General features: G+C 50.8%; 1 pseudogene across 1 annotated transcript; it reads left to right on the top strand.

Moving 5' to 3' along the window:
• Positions 1 to 215: 215 nt before the first annotated feature.
• Positions 216 to 760, top strand: LOC308561194 (large ribosomal subunit protein uL22 pseudogene; annotated as a pseudogene). The gene has a single exon. The product of its transcript is annotated as a large ribosomal subunit protein uL22 pseudogene (transcript).
• Positions 761 to 23,024: the final 22,264 nt, after the last annotated feature.

Here is a 23,024-nt window from a genome sequence, read left to right on the forward strand (position 1 = left end):
GCGTGGAGGGCCTGTGGGCAGGAGAGGAGTCGTGGAGCGGTAGGGGAGGCATGGGTCCCTTTAGTGAGGGCCCCTAGAGCTGAGGCCTGCTAGACACCAAGGGGAGAGGAGTTAGGAGGGTCAGGAGAATAGGGTTGGGATGAGAGGCAGACTGAGAGAGGGGTTTAAAGCAGTGGTCTGCTCTTCCCAAAAGCAGCCAGAGGTAACCTCTGAAAATGGTTCACTATTCACTTGACCCAGAAAACTCCACAAAATCATGCAAATCAAGAGGTTCGGATCTTCGTGTCCACTTTAAGAATACTCGTGAAACTGCCGAGGCCATCAAGGTTTTGTGTATTCAAAAAGCCACCAAGTATCTAAAGGATGCCACTTAACAGAAGCAATGTGTGCCATTTTGTCGTTACAGTGATGGAGTTGGTAGGTTTGCCCAGGCCAAACAGTGGGGTGGACACAGGGTCAGTGGCCCAAAAATAGTGCTGAATTCTTGCTGCACAAGCTTAAAAATAGAGAGTAATGCTGAACTTCAGGGTTTGAATATAGAGTCTCTGGTCATTGAGCACATCCAGGTGAACAAAGCCCCCAGGATGTGGCATGGAACTTACAGAGCTCATGGGCAGATGAACCCATACATGAGCTTTCTCTGTCACATTGAGATGATCCTCACTGCAAAGCAGATTGTTCCTAAGCAGAAGAGGAGGTTGCACAGAAGTAAAAGATCCCAGAGGAAATGAAGAAACAAAAACTTATGGCCCATGAGTAAATTCAGCATAAAATAAATACTAATAAAAGCAAAAGTAAAAAAAAAAAAAAAAAAAGGCTGAGGTCTGGAGGAAGCCTCTCTGAGTCGCCCTGCTTATTGTACAGATGCCTGGGCAGGAACAGAAATTTGCCTAAGGTCACTCAACCTGCCAGAGGCCAAGCTGGGACCTGTTCTAGGTGGGGGCTTGACCCCTACTCTCAATATATCCTGAACCAGACAGGGGCCTGATGGTGAGGAGGGCCAAGCAGAAGCTGGCCTTGGGTGCATCCAGCCTGACCTTGGGGAAAAACAAGGCTCCAGCCCATGTGGGGCCCCAGCAGCTCACAATTGGCTGACTGGCAGGGACAGGATGAAACTTCTAATCCCTCAGGCCTCTCTGGATGGCCAGCAGGAGGCAGTGCTGCCCCAGGAGTGAAAACTCTCACCATTAAGACTCCCTAGAGTCCAGCCCAAGGTCCCAGGGCAGGTGTGAAGGCTGGGACACTCAAAGTCTGGGGGAGGGACAGAAGATGGTTTTCAGCGGGGGAGAGGAGCACACAGGGTTGAACATCAGAACTACTGGGCCCCATCATCTGAGCACTGGAGGAAATAACTCTTTACATGCCCACAAGCTTAGAGAACATTTGGAACTGCACCTAGCTCCATCAAACCCCTGCTCCCTGGAAAAGAGGATGCATCCTGGGCCACACACCTGCACAGAAAGTTGTCTTGCAGAGAAAGCTAGACCTAAGGAGGAACTTCATGAGGTCTTTGCACTGAGTGTCCCTGATGAATTCCAGGATTGTCCTTTTACCAAAACCCTACCTAGGAGGTAACGAGGATGGTCAAACCGCTGTGGGAGAGGGGCTGGATGTCTCTGCTGCTGTCTCAGACCTCCCTAAGGTGAGAGGGGAGAGAATTTTCCCCAGGACAGCCAAGGGAGGGAAGTGGGATGGGCTTCCCCAGGCCCCAGGAGAGACTCTGGTAGAGGGCAATTGGCCTCCTCAAGTGAGGGGTCTTTGTGTCACTCCCAGCAGCCCTAAGACCCTTCCCACTGGTGAGGTTTCCTATAACCAGTCCTAGAATCTGGTTGCAGTAAGAATCCCTGCTCTGATTGGAAGCTCACTATTTCCTGAGGCCTCCCTTCAATGTCCCAGAGATCCAACTTCTAGGAGCAGAAGTCCCAGGGCAGGAGGGAATGCAAGATCCAGGGCATTGAGGATATTGGAGGCTCCCAGCCCAGAGGGACCCCACAGCCCTGCCTCCCCCAAGATTTAAAGTGCCCAGGAGGCTGGAGGTTCTCATGCAGATGTGCTGTGCTCTGCTGTAGTAAGTCATACCATCCCTGGTCCTCAGCACCCAACCTGGCTGTGCCCAATGGGATCAAACCAGCTGCTCTCCCAGGGGCCCCTTTCATCACCCTCAGGTGTCCATCGGTGTCAGCATATACTAAAGTCCAGGCACTGTCTGCAGGACAGCCCCCTAAAGGGCCAGTTGTCCCAGTTAGCCTTTCCGTTCTCACAAGCTCCTCCCGGCAGAGAGCAAGACACCATGGGGCAGGGGCCTGGAAGGACACATCAGGCTCCCTGGGGACAGGGACAAGGAAAATGGACATATAGACACTTAGGGGAGGGGAGGGTGCAGCATCCTGGCAGGGTCCAGCCTTGCACTGCCTGGAGGGGCTATGACTCACAGGTACTGACCGAGGGGACATTTCCTCCCAACAATGAAACCAGACAGGGAAGCATGGGAGGGAGGGACACCTCATCCAGTAGCCTTTGTCCTCCCAGGTGCACTTCTAGTTTAGCATTTCTGAGTCACCATGACATCCTCCTGCTGTCTTACACTGACTTATAAGTCTGGCTCTCAATCTTACAGTCTGAATACCCACCCTGGTTCTGGCCTGGACCACAGTCAGGTTTCTTCAAATCAAAATCTCCTCCCCCTTCTGGGTCTTTCATTACATTGCAGGTAAAAGCAGGCCTCCTGGGACTCCCATCCCCACTCCAGCCGCCCCAGCTCTTCTTCAGCCCCCTCTCCCTACCTGCTTACCACCATCTTTGCTCCTCTGCATCCTCTGCTTGGACTTCCCCTCCCACTTCCTGCATTGCTTAGAGACTGTCTATTCATCCTTCAGGCTTCAACCCATGTCACCTCCAAGAAGCCTTCCCTGACCTTTCAGCTAGGTCAAATACCCCATTACACAGGCCCCTGGCACCATACATGGCTCTCTGTAGCTCTTGTCAGAGTTGCATGTATTTTGTGAGGTTTAGTTGTGTTCTTAGTAGTGAGTGCCTGCCTCCCTGACTAGATCGGAACTGGATCTAATTTGCCCTACATTATCTCTGCAGCATGTGGCACAGTGCCTGGCGTATAGTAGGTGCACAGGGTGAATGGCTTCCCCAGCCAGCTCCCCACAGTAAGTCTGTAGCCCTTCTCCTGCCCCACCAGGCCCCACTCTTTATGAGCCTTCTTGTCTACAGTCCCTGGAGCTCGCTAATGGTTGGGCTCTGTAATGGAAACTGGGCAGCCTGCCCCCAGACTCTGAGATCAAGGCCATATTCAAGACCCCTTTAGATTCCCTAACAGGTGCCAGGGATAGCCAGCCTCAGTGACACCAATTGCTCTTACCTAGTGACTCAGAGGAAGCCAGTCCCCCAGAACCCAGCCCCAGATGGGAGGAGCCCTCCAGCCTGAGTTTGTATCTGGCTACTATTTCAGACTCAGGCCTGTGGCCCTCAGAGATGGTTCAGCCCCCATCTGGAACCAGGTGCCCAGAGAGGGTCAGGGTCCAACCCAAATTCACACAGCAAGGCTGCCACAGCACCACACCAAGAATCCAGGCAGCTGGCTTCAGTTTAGGGTTCTCCCTGCACTATAATAAACGTGGCTATTTTTAGGAAGCTAATTAGCAAGTCAAATATGACTCTGGCTAATAATAACACCTTTATGCTTTTTAGTCTCTTCATCACCTAATTTGATCCTGCAACAGCCAGGTGATCCAGCAGTGAAGTAGGAGGTGATCTCATTCAAAAGGTGTGGTCCAGAAAGAGGAAGTGACTAGTCATCCAGCCCATCCCACCAGCTGGGCTCAGTGATGCTCCAGAGGGATGCAGTGTCCCAGAGGCTCCCCTCCCCATGGCCTAGGCTTGGAGCCTCTCCCTCAGGGAGCCTGCTCTCAGAGGGCCCCCTACCCCACCCACCCAGCTGAAGTCAGCTTCTGGTCCCTCCCTGCTCCTGGGAGTTCCTGAGCCTCAGGCAGCCCTGAGGCCTGGTATCTGCTGGTGTTCTTCCCTGAAAGTCTTCAGCATGTGCCAGGATAGTTCTGGGCAAGGAGGCATGGCAGCCTAGCTGTGTAACTTGGGCAGTCCCTGTACTTGGGACCCCAGTTAGAATGGAGGATGGCTTCATCCTAAGAGGGGCTTGGGTCGTGTCCACTCCCTAATCCTGCAGCCCCATCTCCTGCTCCCTACCCCCTCTCCTGCAGAAGCTCCTGGGATATCTGGTGGCACTGACAGGGTTGGATAGACACACATATAAGGTCAGATCCTCACTTGCTTCCTGAGCCCTTCCCAGAGGAGGGAGGTGTTTCCCATGAGGATGCAGCTGGGCTGTTCCATCAGGGAAATGAGGTGGGTCAGTGTGTGAACAACTGAGACACAGGCCTGAATGCTGGAGCACCATGAGCCCCTCACTTCCAGTGAAAGCCTGTGCTGAGCCCCAGGACCCAGCACCTGCTGAGGAGGATACCTGGATAAGTTCCCAGGAGTCTCAACTCCCAGAACAAAGACCTGTGCTGGGTTCCTCACCTGAACCCCTGCTGGGGAGCTCTGCAGTCTGGAGGGCTTCTCAGAAATGGAGCTGGGGACTCTTAAGGGCAGTGAGGAAGGGGGATGGCATTGAGACTAGGGCACCACAGATGCAAAGGCGTGGAGGAAAGGAGGGGCTCAGTGATTCCCTCTCAGGTCAGAGTGCCCTGGCCTATGTCCTATCTCAGCTGGGTAGGCTGGCCCGCAGGGGAAGAATCTGGGCATGTGGCCTATCACCCCCCAGTGTGTTAACTGCCCTGGGCACTGCCCCCCACCCCAGAATCTCTTCACTGACTGACAAGTTGAGCTACTGGTCCCTGTCTGACCAGCTGGGGATGGGGGCAGCTTGCCAGGAAGGAGACAAGGGCCATCTGATACAGGAGGAGGAGAGGCCACCCAGGGTGGCCCCTGCTGCCCAGAAGGTGACAGGTGTTCTCCCTCCATCACCTGACAGAATGAGGTAGGCACCCCATCACTGGGTCCCAGATGTGGTCCCCACAAACAGGGAGCCCCCACCCTATGGGGGCTGTGTTGGCTGCAGGAAAGCAGCCACACCTGGAGGGAAACAGCAATGTTGCTGACACAGCAAGAAGGAGTCAGTCCTGAGCTGACACCAGGGCTATGTGGCTGAGGGAGGAGGCACAAAATAGGCTCTCCCTGGGTGTTCAGTCCAGTGTGTTCTTGATCACATAGTGGTACAGGCCTCTCATGGCCAAAGCTTGGAGCACGCTTCAGCCTTCCTGGGAAACCTTGCCCCCACCAGGGCCCAGGGCCTTACTCTACAATGGAAAAGGCCTCTGAATTTCCTCTCCACCCAGACAGCAGGGTCTGCTCACCACGCCCACCTCCCCCTGCCCTCCCCCACACACCCTCTAAGGTGGTAACAAAGGAACTCAGAAAGAGCCACCAGCACCCATGGGGGAGGGCTTGTGGCAGGTGTTGTGCCCCCATGAGGGAGGCACCCAGTAGCAAGACCGGTGCAGGAGCTGCTAGCTCCCAGTGAGGGTTGGGAGCCTGAGGGATAGAAAGCTGTGGCTTTTCAGCTGAGTGAGCCAGAAACATTGGCTAAAGTAGAGTTGGTGCCCCATTTTCCTGGCAGAAGCTAGGGAGAGCTGCGCACTGCCCGTAGGGCACAGCACTGAGCGGTCCGCGGAGCTAGACTAGGCAAGGTTTCAGAGAGGTGGGGAGCAGGTGGTACCCGGTACCCTTCCTGCATGATAAAAGTGGGTCATCCTGGTTAGGAAGGGGGTGGCTGGTGCTGGAGAGAAGGGGAGAGGGAGGGGCAGCTCCCTGGACTGTGAGCTCAGCAAGGAATGTGGCCTGCATCACCCAGGTCCAGTGGGGCTCAAGAGCCAGGGTGTAAGCAAGGTGGGGACATTCGCTCTAGAACCAGGTCCTGGCAGCACCCCCAGGGCAGCATAGAACTTAGACCCAGGCAAGAATCGTCCTTGCCCTGGACCCCGCACTTTAGAGGAAGCCACTCTGTCCCTCCTCTGGCTTCATACTCCCTCCCACAGAGTGGCAAAAAAATCTATAAGCCAAGGGGGCTTGCCTACCCAAATGCAGGGCCCCAGAATTCCCTGTGCACAAGGTCCAGAACCCAATTCCTCCATCTGCCTGGGCCTTTCCCCTAGGCCTGCGGCTGGTGTGCATACCCCAGGCTAAGGTGTGGCCAAGGGTAGCTGTTTCCAGGTATGTGGATGGACCATGGACAAGTGGCCTGAGGCGGCCACATGTACCTCCCAAGGTTGGGGCTGGGGGAGGGGCTGGAGATGGCTCTCCCCATGCTGCCACATTCCAGCACTGAATTCTAGGAGTTCTAAATTCAACCTGGCCTTCTGGTTTGTTGTTGAAGGTATATTTGTCAATGTAGGAGGCTAGAACATACTCTATTTAGCCGTTTACTTGCTTGACTTATAACCTTTAAATATCTATGCATATGTTATGTGGGCCTCTGTTTTTACTTCTGCCCTGAGCCTCACAAATGTTAGGGGTGAGCCTGTCAGAGGCACTTGATGGCAGGGCCCCACACTGCCACAAGTGCTTCCTCACTCTTGATCTGAAGCTCATGGCCTCTTTCTCCTGTGAGGCCGTGGAAGGAATGTGAATGCCAAAACTCCATCAGCAACCTGAGGCAGGGGCTGATTCCTAAAGCTCCAGTCCCCTGTTCTTTTCAGAGCTGGCTGGCTATCTAGGTGCCAAGGGACTACCAATGGGGGTGGTCCCAGAAGGCTAGGTGCCTGAGGGAAAGGAAGTAGTACTTCCTGAGCACCTCCTAGTAACCTTCTGGGGACTCCTGATTTGCAGTTTTGCAAGACTTGCTCAATGTCACACAGATGGCTTTGAGGCCTCATCTCTGAGTCCAGAGCCTGTGCTCTTTGAGCAGAGAGGGCATTTGTGGGGGTGCTGAGTTGTAACTCTGTGGTGACAACTGGGGAGCCAGGTCCAGCCACCCTGCTCTGGCTCCCAGCTCCCTCAGTGGACTGAGGGGTGTCTGTGAAGCAGGCTATGGGTCAAGTCCCCCCTTCTAAGCTTCTGAGGCCCTACAGTGCCTGTCACCAGAGATGGAGGAACTCTCATCTGTGAGAGCAAAGGAGCCCCAGGCATCCATGAAACAAGCACCTGAGATAGGAGAGAAGAGGAGGAATTTACCCAGCCATATGGTGTGTCTGGCCAGCCATGTGCAGGAGACAAATAATGCCATGGCCAGGCCTCTCCACACTCAACTCATGCCAGTGGCCTCACTAGACTCACCATGCAGTGCAGCCTTGGGTGAGTCGCTGTACCTTCCATGACCTCAGCTTCCCCACCTGTCAAGCGGGGACAACAACAGTGTCCTCTCCATGAGGCTTTCTGAGGATAACACCAGGTGGGTAATAACCAGCTCAGGCCTGGTACCTGCTCTCACACCGTGTGTGTGTGTGTGTGTGTGTGTGTGTGTGTGTGTGTGTGTGTGTGTACGGGGAGTGGGGAGAGCTATCAACAAAGTTTAGTTCCTCTTTCTAAGTTAACAAAGTCAGTTCCGATTTTCAGAAAAGAGGAAATAGGTAGATTCCTGAGAAATGGTAGGCCAGAGGGGAACGTCCACCCCAGGCAGGTGTCTAGCTCTGATGATTCAATAGGTGAAGTCTAGGTAGGCCCAGAAAGGAACCAGTGACCAGACACAAGCTAGCAAGTCCAGCACCTATCTGCTAAATTCCAGCTGGCGCCAGCCCTGCCTCCAGACCTGCCTCCAGACATCCATTCTCTCCTGGGGCCTTTGGCCCAGGACCCGGAGAAGGGGCTGAGCACCTGGAGGCATCTCTGGTCAGGTCACACTCTACTCCCCAGCACCCAAGGCCTGCTGAGCAGCACCCCTGCCCTTACTAGGCTGGCTGGTGTCCACAGTCAAGCCTTAGCCTCTCATAAGGCTTCCCTGCCTCCTTGTCTTTACCTAGGTCACCCTCCAGCCCTGCCCACTCTCCTCCCACCTATGTATCTGCAAGGTTGCCGCACTTGGAAGCCCTTGTATTTGGGGGTCTTCTGAGGGCAGCTAGGTTTAGGCCTGAAGGCAGGGCCAGGCTGGGAAAGGGCCTTACACCCTCACTTTCGGAAAAGTATTTCAAAAGACTCCCCTGCTTAAATGGGTTTCCTTTATGGTCTTCTTACCACAGTGGAAACAACCATCATGTTATCTGTAGATGTTGACACTTCCCTCCACTTCCGCCTTTGTCCCTTTGTCCCTCCTTTCGCTCTGACCACATTCCCCTCCCATAGTCTCCTCTCCTCAGAACTCAGGAGTCAGAGTGGAGCAGGAGGAAGTCACCTCAGTCTTGTCCCAGAGAACTTGACATTCACCCTTTCTCATGTGTTCCAACCTCTTCGACCTTCTGTTGCTGCCTCTTAGCATCAAACCCTCTGTTCATGTCTTCGCAGCCTACAGGAACCCTCTCAGAGCCCCTCGCCCCCACCCAGCAGCTCTTGAGAGCATTGTCTCCACTCACTGCCTCTGTCACCACCTACTTCCCGTTAACCACCATGCCCACTGGCTACCTGTTACTCCCTGGCACTTCTCTGCCCACATCTGACTCAACTCCTCAGCATGGTTCCATATTGCTGACCACTCAACTCTCTCTTCTTGAAACATGCGCCTCTTGGCTCCCCAGATCTCTGCCTACCTCCCTGACCACTCCTCCTACTGTCCTCTTTTTAGTTTCCCTTCCTCCTCCCTATGCCACCTTCTAGTGAGCCCCCACCCAGAGCTCTGCTTTGGGCCTTTTCCTCTGGCTCCCTTCTCCCAAAGAGACAGACCTCTCCCACTCCAGCTTTCCCTTCCCCTGCATCCCCAAGGCACCAGCCCTCTGGCTCCTCTCCTGAGCTCCAGACCAGATCATGGGAGTGCGTGCTGGATACCACCTCCAGGGTGACCTTTGGGTGCTCACAGCTGGTCACCTCTCTGAAACCTGCCCTCCCTTTTTTCTTCCTCTTTGTTGGCTCAAATGCTGAAACTAAGCACCACCTTTCATTCCCTCCCTACTGATCTCACCCAGTCTCAAGACATTAAATGCCTTCTATGCTGTTGACACCCAAACGTGCACCCCCCCATCCAGATCTCTCCCCTGATGCCCACTCTTCACTGCTCGTGAAGTGTAACAAACATCTCCAATGTTCCAGCTCCTGCTCCTCAGCTTAATGCCCTTTCGCAAATATCTGCAAGGCTCATCCCTCACCTATTGTCTCCATTCAAAATCACCTTTTTGGTGAGGCTTACCATGACCACCCCACTGAATACTTCAGAAGCTCCTTGACCAGGACCACCAATGACACTTTATTTTATTTTTCCACAGTTCTAACAGACTATGTAATTTTTTTTTAAAATATATCTTTATTGATTTCAGAGAGAGGAAAGGAGGGAGAGAGAGAGAGATAGAAACATCAATGATGAGAGAGTCATTGGTCGGCTGCCTAGTGCGCAACCTGGGCATGTGCCCTGACCAAAAATCGAAGATCGCCTGGATCCTATGTTGATGCTCAACCGCTGAGCCACGCCCAGCAGGGCCAGACTATGTAATTTAAATATTTACATATCTATTGTGTCTTCACAAGCTAGAATATAAGCTCCTGAAGGGCAGAGATATTTATCTGTCTTGGTGACTGAGGCAAGCCCAATTCCTGGTACAGTGGCTGACACCCAGTAGGCACTAGGTGACTTTTTTATGTTAATGAATGAATGAATAAATGAATGAATGAATGAATGAATCTTGAGCTGCTTTCCTTCCACAGCAGCCACACCCCACTTACCACCAGGGCCTGTTTCCACCTCCTTAAAAGCTCTCAAATTTACACCTGGGTCCTCATTCAGAAAGCCACTACTTTCCCCCAGGCCCTCATTGCTTCTTGTCTGGGTTGTTATAATGGCCTCCTGAGGTTCCCTCACCTCCAGCCAGCCCATCCAGGATACCCCCCTCCAGCCACCACTCTGAGAGGCAGGATAGCAAGATGATTGAAGTGTGGCTCAGAAGCCAGACTGGCCAGGTTCTTTCTCTGGCTCTGCCATTACCAGCTGTGCCATTACATGCTGGTTTCCTAACCACTCTGTGCCCCATTCCCTCATTTGTAAACTCAGGATAATGAAAGCACCTCCCTCATGAGGTTCGGAATTGTTGAGAAGTTTAATGAGACAATGCACATAAAGCACAGTATACATATGGTTACTGCTTTACACTTGCCAGATCTTGTGACCAGGTAAAGCAGATCAGCACTTGCTGAACACTGTTGCTTGGGTACTGGTAGTTTTCAGTTTCTTCTCTGAGCCCAGGAGCCCTCCAAAGCCGGTCTCCATCTCACTACCTAGCACCATTCCTTCTTTCCAGACACTGAACTCTCCAGTCTCCCGAGCACGCCACACTACTTCCAACCCAGTCTGGGCATGAGCTGCTCTCTGCTCTTCACTTGTACTTGCTTTATTTAAAAAAAAAAAAAAAACTTTTTAAAAAATATATTTTTTTACTGATTTCAGAGAGAGGAAGGGAGAGGGAGAGAGAACTAGAAATATCAATGATGAGAGAGTCCTTGATGGCTGCCTCCTGCACGCCCTCTCCTGGGGATTGAGCCCTCAACCCCGGCATGTGCCCTGACCAGGAATCGAGCCGAGATCTTCTGGATCATAAGTCGACGCTCAACCGCTGAGCCACGCCAGCTGCTTTTTGACTTGACAAAAATCCCAGAGCTTTTTTGACATTCATACATAGAAAGCTTCCACTTTTTTTTTTACTGCTGTGTAGTATTCCATCATGGGGACATACCATAGTCTAAACCAGTTCCATGTAGATGGGTATAGAGGGTGTTTCCAATTTGGGGAATGATCTTGTACATACAAGCGTGGGCAAAAGTAGGTTTACAGTTGTGAGTGACATTCTTTTGAGTTAATAAAGCTATTGTAATAATCATAATCTGCATGTCTTTTTCCATATGAACAACTGTAAACTTTTGCTCACTCTGTATGCATTCAGGTGTTGCTGTAGGACAGACTCCAGAAGTGAGATAGCAAGGTGTGATGTGCCTCTTTCCCACAGCCTTGCCGACCTGGCATGCACCCCAGCAGAGTCAGGATCTGGATCCAGGGCTGGGTGACTCCAAATTCATGCCCTCCCCTCTGTACCAACCTATCTCCCTCAGAAGTAGAGCCTGAGCCCATGGAGAGACTGAGGTGCCAGCCCAGGCTACACTACTGCTCAGATATGGTTCATGTGGGCCACTGCCCCCTGACCCTTACAAAGGCAGAGCTGAGACAGCTGCCATCAGCCACAAGGTGGGGCTGTCCATGCCAGCTTCATGCGGGAGGCCTCCCAGCTCTTCACCCCACTTCTGGCTACAGGGAAGGTTCCTGCTCTTTGCCTGAGCCCTCAGGGTCCTTTCTGAGCTGCCCTGCCCACTCCCTGCCTTCCTATCCCCCTTCTCTCCAGTCAGACATATGGAAACACTTGAAGTTCCCCAATAAGTCATTCTGCTCCCTACCCCTGCCTCTGACCATGTAGTTTCCCTCAGTTCTTTCCTTGCCTAGCTAACTCCTACTTTTACACAAAGAAAGAATGCAAGAATCACTTTGGCCTGCTAAGGTAGAACCTACTGTGCTAACAGTACTTCACTGGTTTTAATGTCCTCTCCTTGGATTGTCCCAAAGGCATGAATGATGTCCTGTCCTCACAGGCCTGGTTAGGCCGCATAGAGGCTTATACTTGGGTAGCTAAGCTGTCCCCGGGAGTTTCAGCCCACTGAGACCCTGGCGTTCCTAAAATCCCCCACCCCACAGTGCCACACCAGGGCAACCCCAAGGAAAAGCCAGACTCTCAGAAGCCCTTTGCTAAAGATCTAAAAATTGTCCCCAAAGCCCCACAGGACTCCCTGATGGGGAAGTGAGGCTTCAGGAGGCCAGAGTGACAGGAGGCACTTCAAGGGCATCACTATCTGGACTTCCCCTTATGACTCCAGTGTTACATTTCTTCACAGCAGTCACTGGGACAGGCCTGGGGGTTAGCCTGTCAGCCTAGGTGAGTTGAGCCCCAGATGAGGAAAGCAGGAAGCATTGGGGAGAGGTGAGTCAAGGCAGGCCTGAGCTCTCTGTCAGTGCCCAGAGCCCCTGAAGGATGTAACCCCAACCCTGGAGAGACTCGAGCGAACCAAAGACATGACAGCAGCCCCAGACACCTCCCCACAGGGCCACAAAGGCCCTGCCAAACCCAAAGGTGATCCAAGACCTTGAATTGGGACCATCTTTGGTAAATCTGGGGCATGATCTCTCAGCTCACACTCCATGGTGGGATAGAAAGCCTTCCTCCAGGCTCAGGCAGGGAGGGCCTAGGACTGCCAGCCCACCCACCTAAGCACCCTGGTCCCTCCTATCTGCAACTTCATCAGTGCCATTGCCACTGAGCATGCTGGTCACAGGAGGATCAGGACCTCTTCTGCTGACCAGAAGGACAGGGGGTGCATCCCACCCCTTCCCCACATACCCACAGCAACTGATATGGCCAGGGACTTACCTGTGAGTAACTAAGAGTAAGTGGGTGAGTGCATTTCAACTTAGTCCGATAAAGTATGACTTCATTGAACAAACATTTCCCAAGTCTACTTTTGGGGCCAGTCACCACCCACTGTACACTCCAAGCTCCAAACTAGGAGAGGCCATTGACACTGTCAGCCAGCCAGACCGAGCCCTAGCTCACCCCTACCCAGTGTTGATGGAACCCAGCCAGGCCTCCAGCCTCTTCCCTTGGACTATGGGACCTGTCAGAGAACAGGGCTCTGGTCTTCTAGAGTGACCTTTGGCAAATCATCCCCCTCTGAGCCTCAGTTTCCTCATCTGGTTTGGGCTGCTGGCGTGTGATCTGGAGAGGAGGGCTCAACACAAAGGAACAGGCTCTAATGGGTGGCTTTCTGGCAAGGATGGTGCTTTTCAGATGGCAATACTTAGCACCTTGACCACCACCCCTCCCAGGGCCATGGGTGCTGGGAAGGGAGCAAAGGCAGGGACCAGGGGCCACGGCATAAACATCGGTTCCTTTGAAGCCTGCCCTGCATCTCTCACAGGTAGGGATCCCATTCCCCATCCTTCACTTCACTCACCAGCTGCCACTGTTTTCTGTCTATGTCCCCTGACTCTGCCAGAGCAGCCTGAGTCTCAGTCCCTCTGCATCCCCTACCTCAAGCACAGGCCTTGCACCAAGTAGGTACTCTACAAAATGTGTGTTGAAAGAATAAAGGCACAGAAAATAACACATGTTGGTGAGGAGGTGGAGAAATTGGAACCAAACTCTGGTGGGCATGTAAAATAGTATAACCACTGTGAAAAGTAGTGTGGCAGTTCCCCAAGAGTTAAACATAAAATTACCATATTATTCCACAATTTCACTCCTAGGTAGATTAGACTCAAAAGAATATGTCAGAACAAAAACACATACACTAATGTTCATACTTAATTATTCATAATAGCCAAACAGTGAAAACAACCCCAGGGTCCACGAACAGTGAGTGGGTAAATAAAATATGGCATATCCACACAATGGAATATTATTCAGCAATAAAAAGACAGGAAGTACTGGTATATGATGCTACAACATGGATGAACCTTGAAAACATGGTAAATAAAAGAAAACCAGACACAAAGGCCACAATAGTATATGATTCCACTCACATTGAATGTCTAGGATGGGCAAATTCATAGAGACAGAATAATTAGTGGGGCAGAGGGAAGGGGGAGGAACCGACAACAGGTACAAAGTTTCTTTTGGATGAAGAAATGTTCTGTAAGTAGATAGTGGTGAATGTGCATATACTGAAAACCATTGGATTGTATATTTTAGGTTTTGTTAATCCTCACCCAAGGATATTTTTTCCATTAATTTTTAGAGAGAGTGGAAGGGAAGGAGGGAGAGGGAGAGAGAAAAACATTGATGTGAGAGAGACACATTGATTGGTTGCCTCCTGCACACGCCCCGACTGGTCCCCGGGAATTGAACCCCTGACCCTTCAGTGCACGGGCCAAGGTTCTAACCGCTGAACGACACTGGCCAGGGTTGGATTGTACTTTTTTTTTTTTTAATGTATCTTTATTGATTTCAGAGAGAGGAAAGGAGAGGGAGAGAGAGATAGAAACATCAATGATGAGAGAGTCATTGATCGAGCCTGCAACCCGGGCATGTGCCCTGACCTGGAATCGAACCCCGATCGCCTGGATCCTAGGTTGACGCTCAACCCCTGAGCCACGCCCAGCCGGGCATGGATTGTACATTTTTAAATGGTGATTGTTTTATCTCAATTTAAAAAACAGAGGAAAGGAGGAAAGGAGGGAGGGAGGGAGGGAGGGAGGGAGGGAGGGAGGGAGGGAGGGAGGGAGGGAGGGAGGGAGGGAGGGAGGGAGGGAGGGAGGGAGGGAGGGAGAGAGGATGGAAGGGAGGAAGGAAGGAAGGAAGGAAGGAAGGAAGGAAGGAAGGAAGGAAGGAAGGAAGGAAGGAAGGAAGGAAGGAAGGAAGGAAGGAAGGAAGGAAAAGAAAGAGAAAGAAAGAGAAAGAGAGAAAGAGAGAGAGAGAGAAAGAGAGAGAGAGAGAGAAAGAAGAAAGAAAGAAAGAAAGAAAGAAAGAAAGAAAGAAAGAAAGAAAGAAAGAAGAAAAGAAAGAAAGAAAGAAAGAAAGAAAGAAAGAAAGAAAGAAAGAAAGAAAGAAAGAAAGAAAGAAAGAAAGAAAGAAAGAAAGAAAGAAAGAAAGAAGGAAGAAAGAAAGAAGAAAGGCAAACTACTTTCCTCTGAGGAAGATCTGGAAAGCCAAGCTTGTCTGCCTCATTGATTTGCTTGTCTATTTCTGTCTCTCTGAAAACACCATCCCACAGGACCCATTCTTTGTCTTGGGGAGGCCCCACTTCCCACTCCAACCCTGCCTCAAGAGTGGCCTGTGAGGAGTAGGTGGGAAGGGAAGGGCCCCAAGGAAACCCTTGGGCCTTGTAGTGGGATGAAACCCTCTCTGTACCCTAAGCTTCAGTGCAGGTGCTTCCACAAGTAAAACTGAGGTGCAGCTCTGGTCTGGGCTCTGGCAAAGGTCCTGTCCCTCCTTCAGTTTCTCCAACAGCAGTGTGTATCACAGGGCAGGATGAGCGTGACAGAGCCTGGGCACTGGAGTACCCTCCCAAAGGCCTCTCATTTGCAAGCATTCCAGCAATATATGGACCAGCAGTTGGGAAGTTCTTCCTTTGGTCTGACTAGTATCTGGCTTGAAGACAGCAGTGGGCAGAGGTTTCGCCTGAGTCAGCCTGACTCAGCTCCCACTGGGGTTCCTGTCCTTGGATGCTCACTTCACAGTGATGGAGCAGGATGTGGGCTCCCTCCAGCCGCCAAAGCAGTTGCTCCCTGAGATGATTCTGGCAGGAACCAGCGAAAGGAGAAGGCTGTCTCCTCCCTAGCCCCCCCACCACGGGGCACACCCCAGCCAGAGCAGATGGCTGGGCCACCACCCAGCCTGCCTCTGATCACTAAGAGGATAGACAGATAGGCAGGAGGCCCTCTCCCAGCTAAGCCTCCCATCACCTTTCTCAGAGGTCTGAGCATCAGAGTGGCCCAGTTGTCTGCTCACCTCTGCTCTGTATATCCCCAGTGTCAACCATGAGCCAGCAAAGAAGAGGAGCTTAAACACCTGCAGAATGAGGGTGATCAGATAAAATGATCCCAAACCCCAGTTTCTTGAGGATAAAGATTAGAAGAATCTTTTTGCTGCCAAATTTTGGTGAATTGATTACACTCTCTGCATTTCAGTTCCTTTAAGTATAAAATGAAAACTATAATGGTATCAACCTCATAGAGCTGGTGAGAAAATTAACTAAAATAATTCATGTAAAACTTCTAGAACAGTCCTGACATGCACAGGATATACGCTGTACAGTCACCACGCTGTACAGTATCACTATTTGTGATACTGTCCTTATGGTCTTGCCCGTTGAAGCTGAACAAGGCTGATCAATATGAGTCTCTGGCGAAGACGGTGGAAATAGTGACACCTTTCAGAAATATCTCTGGGCTCCTGCTGGGTTAGCCCCAGTCCCTGGAGGGCTCTGACTTCTGCCCCAGCAGTAAGAGATACCCCTTCCCAGGTGCCCAGCCCTGGCACCTCCTTCCCCTTGCAAGCTTCCTACACTCAGAACCTGCACTTAATAGGTAGGTGCTCAGAAGTAGGCTGGTCCAGACAGAGACAGACCCATGTGCTAAGCATGGTGGGTGGAGGCAGGGTCTGGGGACCACCTGAGCCCAGCTGCCAGGGCAGGGCAATTGGTGACTTGACTATAGGGGCTTCCTGCCTGCACAACCTCTTTCCCTCCACACCCATGGTATGATTTTGACCCTGAGAGACCAAGAAGGTTGGCCATTCCAGGAAAGCCTCAACATGCCCAGGAAATGTAAATACCTGGTGGGGCCTCATCCGGCCCATTGTCCTAAAAGGACAGGAACAGAGGCCTCGTCACCATGACCTCCTCCAGGGACATCTAGTCCCCAGCTCTTCGTGGGTGGGGTACACAGTCCATCAGGCTTCCTCTCTGCAGCCACCTCACCCTAGGGCTTCCTGTGGTCTAGTCATCCCCTGTACCCAGCTCTCAGGTGGGTCATAGGGCATCTCAGCAGGACCACAGGAAAGGGGCATCAAATGGGGCAAGGGCTGGACACCTTCTGGGCCAGTTCATCATTAACTCCACATCGCATTTTCATGTTCCACTCGATGCTCACCTGCAGGGCATTCTCTCTCTCTCTCACTCTCTTTCTGCAGGTCATGCCGCCCCAGTGACCCCAATAGATTCCTCAAATACCAGTGGGGGGCCCCAACCTAGATCTTCAAGTTCCCAGTTGCCAGTGTCAGGGAGGCAGGGACAGCCTGGACATCAGCTGCAGATTTGCCCTGAGCCTGTGGACACAGAAAAAGAGAGTTTCATGGCTTCCCTTCTCTGAGTATGTGGACAGGGCGGAGGAGTGAAAACTGTGGGGGTGCACATGTGCACAGATGTGCATGCCTGCATGTGTGTATATGTGAGCAGGTCATGTGTGTGGTCCCCTGTACCTGCGTGTTATGTGTATACATGCTTGTTCTGTTGGCAGGAATGGAACCAGGTGTTAGACCTGTGGGGTCAGACCAGACCTGGGTTCAGCAACCTTGGTACTTGAGTTCTGGCTAGGAAAGAATTCAGAGCTAAGACCTAAACCATAAGAGAGCATTTATTTGTAAAATCACAGAGGTGGAAGAAGTAATTTGTAGAAGAAGTGGGCTTGGGAAACAAGTTATAGAGGCAAAGGAAGGGCCCTTGGAGCTTGGGAGTGAGGAAGGTAAAGGTGACGCACCTGGGGAGAATGGGGAGGGGAAGGAGTGGGGGAAAGGCAAAGGTTCTTCTCTGTCTTAAGGAAATTTTAGGGGAGGTCCCAGGGGAAGATCTCAGAATATTCAGCAATTTTCCAGGTGTGTCCTTTCAGGGTCTAGGGCTCCACTGATAGATTGGTCAGCACCAGGGCAGGGGGTGCTGCATCATTATCTAATGCAGCTGGTCCTGAGGTCAGCCATAGGGTCACTTGTCTGGTTTTGCTGCTTTTCTGGGCCTGGAGCTGAGAAAAACTGAGGCCTAGATGTTGTCTCTAGGGTGGAAAGGTGAGGGGGTCTAAACCACAGGATCAGAGATATGTTAGGAGAAGAAAGGTCACCCTGGAAGTGAGGTCCCACCCTACAATTGTCCTTTGCTAAGTACCTGGGGCTTTTTACCCTGGTGACCTGTACTTGGCCCATTGTCCTAGCTCTGCTCATGTCTATCTAACTGCCTACCATAGTTCCATGTGCATGAAAACAAGAGAACAAGTCACAGAGAAAATCAGGAGGGACATAGACAAAGAGGCCAACAGGGAAGGAATGAGACTGAGACACAGAAAAGCATGGAGATAGAGAACCCCACAATTCTATCTTCCCTGGTGCAGACTCTCTTATTACACCTGTGTTTCTATTCATGATTGAGGTGGGATCCAGAAGAGGTGAGCAGGCATCAGGAAGGGATATATTAAGACTAGGATGCCACAATCCTTACCTCCCCACTCACAGGGCCAGTCTGGGCTTCCTCCAAGGGCTGTAGTTTCCTCATGCTGATAAATGGCTCTAAGGTCCCAAGGATGTTATCCAGGATACAGAAGAGCTCCAGGTGTCTCTGAGCTTTGAGGTGACTGGGGGAGGGGAACCACCTCTGGCAGGGTCCAGAGCCAGAGCCAAATGTCCTAAGACTGTCTGACTCTTCACAATGGCCAATGTGCACACTGAGGAGGGCTCCCATGAGCTGAGAATTGAGGGGCATAGTGGGTGAGAAAACCTCAAGAGTCTGAAAACCTCCCCAACACCTACACCTCAGCCAAGTCACACCTAGCTCACACTCACTCCTACTTCCTTGGGGGAGGGTACTATGTGGGGCGGGAAGGGACAAGCGTCCTGGGTTCTTCAAGGCCAGGCTCTGATGGGCCAGGTAGCTCTGGGCAAGAAGCTCCCTTCTTCTGGTCTCACCCTCTGTCTGTCTACTGGGAGACAATAATGCCCACAGTGGCACTCTGCCTCCAAGGACTAGGGCCAACCTACTGGGAGATGCTGAGGCAAGAAGGCTCTTTGGTAATAGAATTGCCGGCACCAGCTGTGGAAAGAACCACCCCATGAACTCAGCATTTCCTCCAAAGTCGCCCCCCAGAAGAGGAAAGTGTGATTTCCGATGCCCCCACTTCCTGCAACTAGGGCCCTGCTCAGCTCAGAGTGGGGCAACTGTCATGGGTTAACAGCATCACCTGTACATTCATTCTTGCCACCAGGAAGGCCCTCCACAGAGTGAGCCCCTAAACTCCATTCTTCACTCAGATCAGGATGTGCCTCCAACAGTGATGGTGCCACCTCAGGATAAGGCGCTGGGACCCAGCTGGGCATCAGGATTTAGAGGCTCTGGTCCCAACTCTGCCAGATGCTCCACGTTGCCTTGAGGATCTTCTTTTTTCTATTCTTTTTTTTTAAAACCTCACCTGAGAGTATTTTTTCCATTGCTTCAGAGAGAGTGGAAGGGAGAGAGAGAGAAATATTTATGTGAGACACATTGGTTGGTTGCCTCCCACACGTGGGGATCGAGCCTGCAACTAAGGTACGTGTCCTTGACGGGAATTGAATCCAAGACCCTTCAGCCCACAGGCCAACACTCTAACCACTGGGAAAAACTGTCCAGGACTTAAGGAACTTCTTTCTCTGGGCCTCAGTGGGTAGCCCTGCCTGCCCACCCACAGCCCTGATGATCAGACAGGAAGTCTCAAAGCTCAGATCTGGAAGGCACCAAGCTTCTCACAAATCAGAGATGTGGAAGGCCCAAACTGGGGAGCCCTGGCACTGAGAGTTCCCACTAGCTCTATAGGTGGTATGGACAGAAGAGCAATAGCCCGACCGTGGAGGGGGGGTAGATTTCAGAATGGCAGCTCCCTTCCCATGAGGCAGAACAGAGATGCCTGGAGGACCCATGCATGGGGGTGGGAACCAGCCTGTGCCTGGTCCCACCTCTCCATCTTGTTCAACAAGCCCTTCCAAAGGGTTCACCACCTGCCCTAGCCTGTTTGGCTCAGTGGTTAGAGCATCAGCCCGCGGACTAAAGGGTCCTGGGTTCAATTCCTGTCAAGGGCACATACCTCAGTTGCAGGTTCAATCCCAGGCTCAATCCCCAGCCCTGGTCAGCACTTGAGTAGGAGGCAACCAATCAATGTGTCTCTCTCACATGGATGTTTCTATCACTCTCTCTTCCCCCCTTCCAGTCTCTCTGAAAAGCAACGGAAAAAATATTGTTGGGTAAGGATTAAACAAACAAATGAACAAAAACCACAAGGGGCTCACCATCTGCCATGGTCTTTCATACCGCTTGGTTTTGTACATGCTGGTTCTGTTACCTAACAGGGGACCTGGCTCTGAGTGGGTCTGTCTAGAGCCAGCCAGTAGAGTGTGGGTTCTTGACTTTGTGTAGGAAAGATTTCACAACACAAGTCCAAGTGACTATGAAGGTACATTTATTAAAAGCTGGGGACAGTGAGATTCCAAAATGGTGACAGATTAAGTGGAAGCTACACTGATATTCTCCCAGGACCAAACTGGAATTACAACTAAAATATAGAAAAACCATCCTGAATAATCAACTGAAGACTAGCTGGAGAGCACCCTTACAACCAAGGACATAAAGTGGAGACTTTATAGAGACTGGTAGGAAGTATGGAGGCATGAGAGGGCTGGCTGGGATCCCACACACAGCAGCTGAAGTTCTAGAGGGATATCTCAGCTGTGGGGAGCTCTCACTGAGAACTCTGGAGTCTAAACCCCAAGCTGCGCTCTCCAGCCCAGAGCACCAGAACTGAGAAAGGTGTCCACATAACACCTGGCTGTGAAAAGCACCAGGGTTTCTGCCAGGGAGAGACAGCTGGAAATGCAGGCACCCTCTTAAAGGGCCAATGCACAAAGTTTCATGTGCAACCACTCACCTTGGGCTCTGGCGGAGGGAGGGCAGAGTGAACTAGTGCTGTGTGAGGAAAATCCAGGATTGCAGGCTCTGGAGATAGAACTCAGAGGGTGGTCATCTGGATTCCCATGCTGACGCATGCCCCCATACTGCAGAGGACATATTCCTCAGGCAGATCTTTACCATTCAGGCAGCTTTTTGCCTGAAGGTAGAGGGGGAGCAATTACCCCACCCTCTTGGGAAACCTCTCCCCCACCATGTGGAGTTTATGCCTTGCTGTGTTCTACAGTCTGAGGCTCATTAAGGGACTAACAATCAGCTTGCAGGCAGAGATGGACCTCTGGGTGTTTTGAGTCTTTGCCTGATCTGCTTCTGGACCAGGGGCTTGAAAAAGTAGACCTTGGTGCATGCCTTGGTCCTTACCAAGGACATCCAGTCCTAGCAGAGGGAGTCACAAGCTGTGGATTATTGGTAGCTCCAAACAGGGCACCCAAGGCCAGTCACAAATAGTATCTGACATTGGCCTGCACCAGAGACCCTCCAAAAAGACTGAGAGTCCTGGTAGATGTACCTAATACATAGAAACAAACCCAAACAGGCTGCCAATATGGGGAAACCAAAAAACAACAAAAAGCCCCAAATGAAAGAACAAGAGAATTCTCCAGAAGAAAGGATAAATGAAATGGAAATAAGCAATCTATCAAATATAGAGCTCAGAATAATGATTGTAAGGATGCTCAACAGCATGAGAAAAGATATGGAAACTATGAAGAAAATTAAGAATGATATAGCAGAAATAAAGAATACATTGGAAGGGATAAACAGCAGATTAGTAGAATGTGAGGAACAGATCAGCAAATTAGAAGACAGGGCAGAAAAAAAATCACTCAATCAGAGATCCAAAAAGAAAAAACAATTAAAAAACAGGAGGACAGCTTAAGGGAGCTGTGCGACAACAAAAAACAATAATATTTGCATCATAGGGTTGCCAGAGGGGAAGAAAGTGAGCAAGGGTTAGAGAACCTGTTTGAAGAAATAATGGCAGAAGACTTTCCTAACCTGGTGAAGGAAAAAGTCACACAAGTTCAGGAGGCTCAGAGAGTCTCAAGCAAGAACAACTAGAAGAGGCTCATGCCCAAACACATCATAATTAAAATGCCAAAAATTAAAGAGAGAATTTTAAAGGCAGTAAGAGAAAAGCAATCTGTTACCTACAAGGGAGCTCCCATAAGGCTGTCAGCTGATTCCTCATCAGAAACTCTACAGGGCAGAAGGGAACGGCATGAAGTATTCAAGGTAATGAAAAGCAAGAATCTGAAACCAAGACTACTCTATCCAACAAGGCTATCATTCAAGATAGATGGTGAAATAAAGAGCTTCCAACATGGAAAAAAAAGGCTAAAGGAGTTTATCATCACCAAAGGAGTACTGCAAGAAATGTTAAAGGGACTGCTATAATAAGAAGTAGAATGTTTGGTAAAGCTGCCCTGTAAAGTTGTCCAGACCAGGGCTTTTGTTTGCTGGGAGTTTTTTTTTTTATTACTGCTTCAATTTCATCAGTTGTTATCAGCCTATTCAGGTTTTCTGATTCTTCCTGATTCAGTTTTACATGATTTCACTCATATGTGGAATCTAATAAGAAAAATAAACTGATAAACTAAATAGATCCATGGAACAGACTGATGAATCTCAGTGGGAAGGTGGGGGTGGGGGAGTGGGTCGGAAGAGATTAATCAAAGAACTTATATACATATTTGCATAATCCATGGACAGAGACAATAATGTGGTGAAGGCCTGGGGAGGGGGTGGATATAGGGTGGAGGGAATCAATGGGAAAAAAAGGGGGACATCTGTAATACTTTCAACAATACAATAGATTTGTTTTTTTTTAAACTTGGGAGAGTAAAACAAGGAAGGGCTTAGCATAGAAGAAGCAACAGGAGAGCCTAGGCTGGGTTGCCTTAGCTCACTGGGAAGTCAGATAAAAGGGGGCTTTGGGAACAGGTTCAGGAGGTTAGCCTGGGACGAGCTACCACTGCCCATTGCTGCCTTGGTTGCAAGTCTCATGGAGATTCTTAGAATTTTGGAGATGTAGGCCTGTGGGGGGAGATGTAGGCCTGTGGGGGGAGAGCTTTCCATGTAGGAAGCTCTTTATGTGGGGAGAAGGGAATGGAGTGAAAGTGCTCCCCAGAGGGAGAGTGCACTGGGTCTCCCTTCCTAAAAGGTTTTTTTAAAATTATACTGATTTTCAGAGAGAGGAAGGGGGCAGGGCTGAGACACTGATATGATAGAGAAACATTAATTGGTTGCCTCCCCCACATGCCCAGAATGGGGATCAAAATCACAACCTGGGTATATACCTTGACCGGGAACCAAACCCACCACCTTTTGGTATACAACTGAGCCACACTGGCCAGAGCCTAAAAGCTTTTAAGGGTGAGAACTTAAGGGAGGTCCCAGAGGAGGAACTCAAT

This window comes from Miniopterus schreibersii (genome assembly GCF_964146895.1).
Source record: "Miniopterus schreibersii genome assembly, chromosome: 1".
Taxonomy (NCBI): Eukaryota; Metazoa; Chordata; class Mammalia; order Chiroptera; family Miniopteridae; genus Miniopterus; species Miniopterus schreibersii.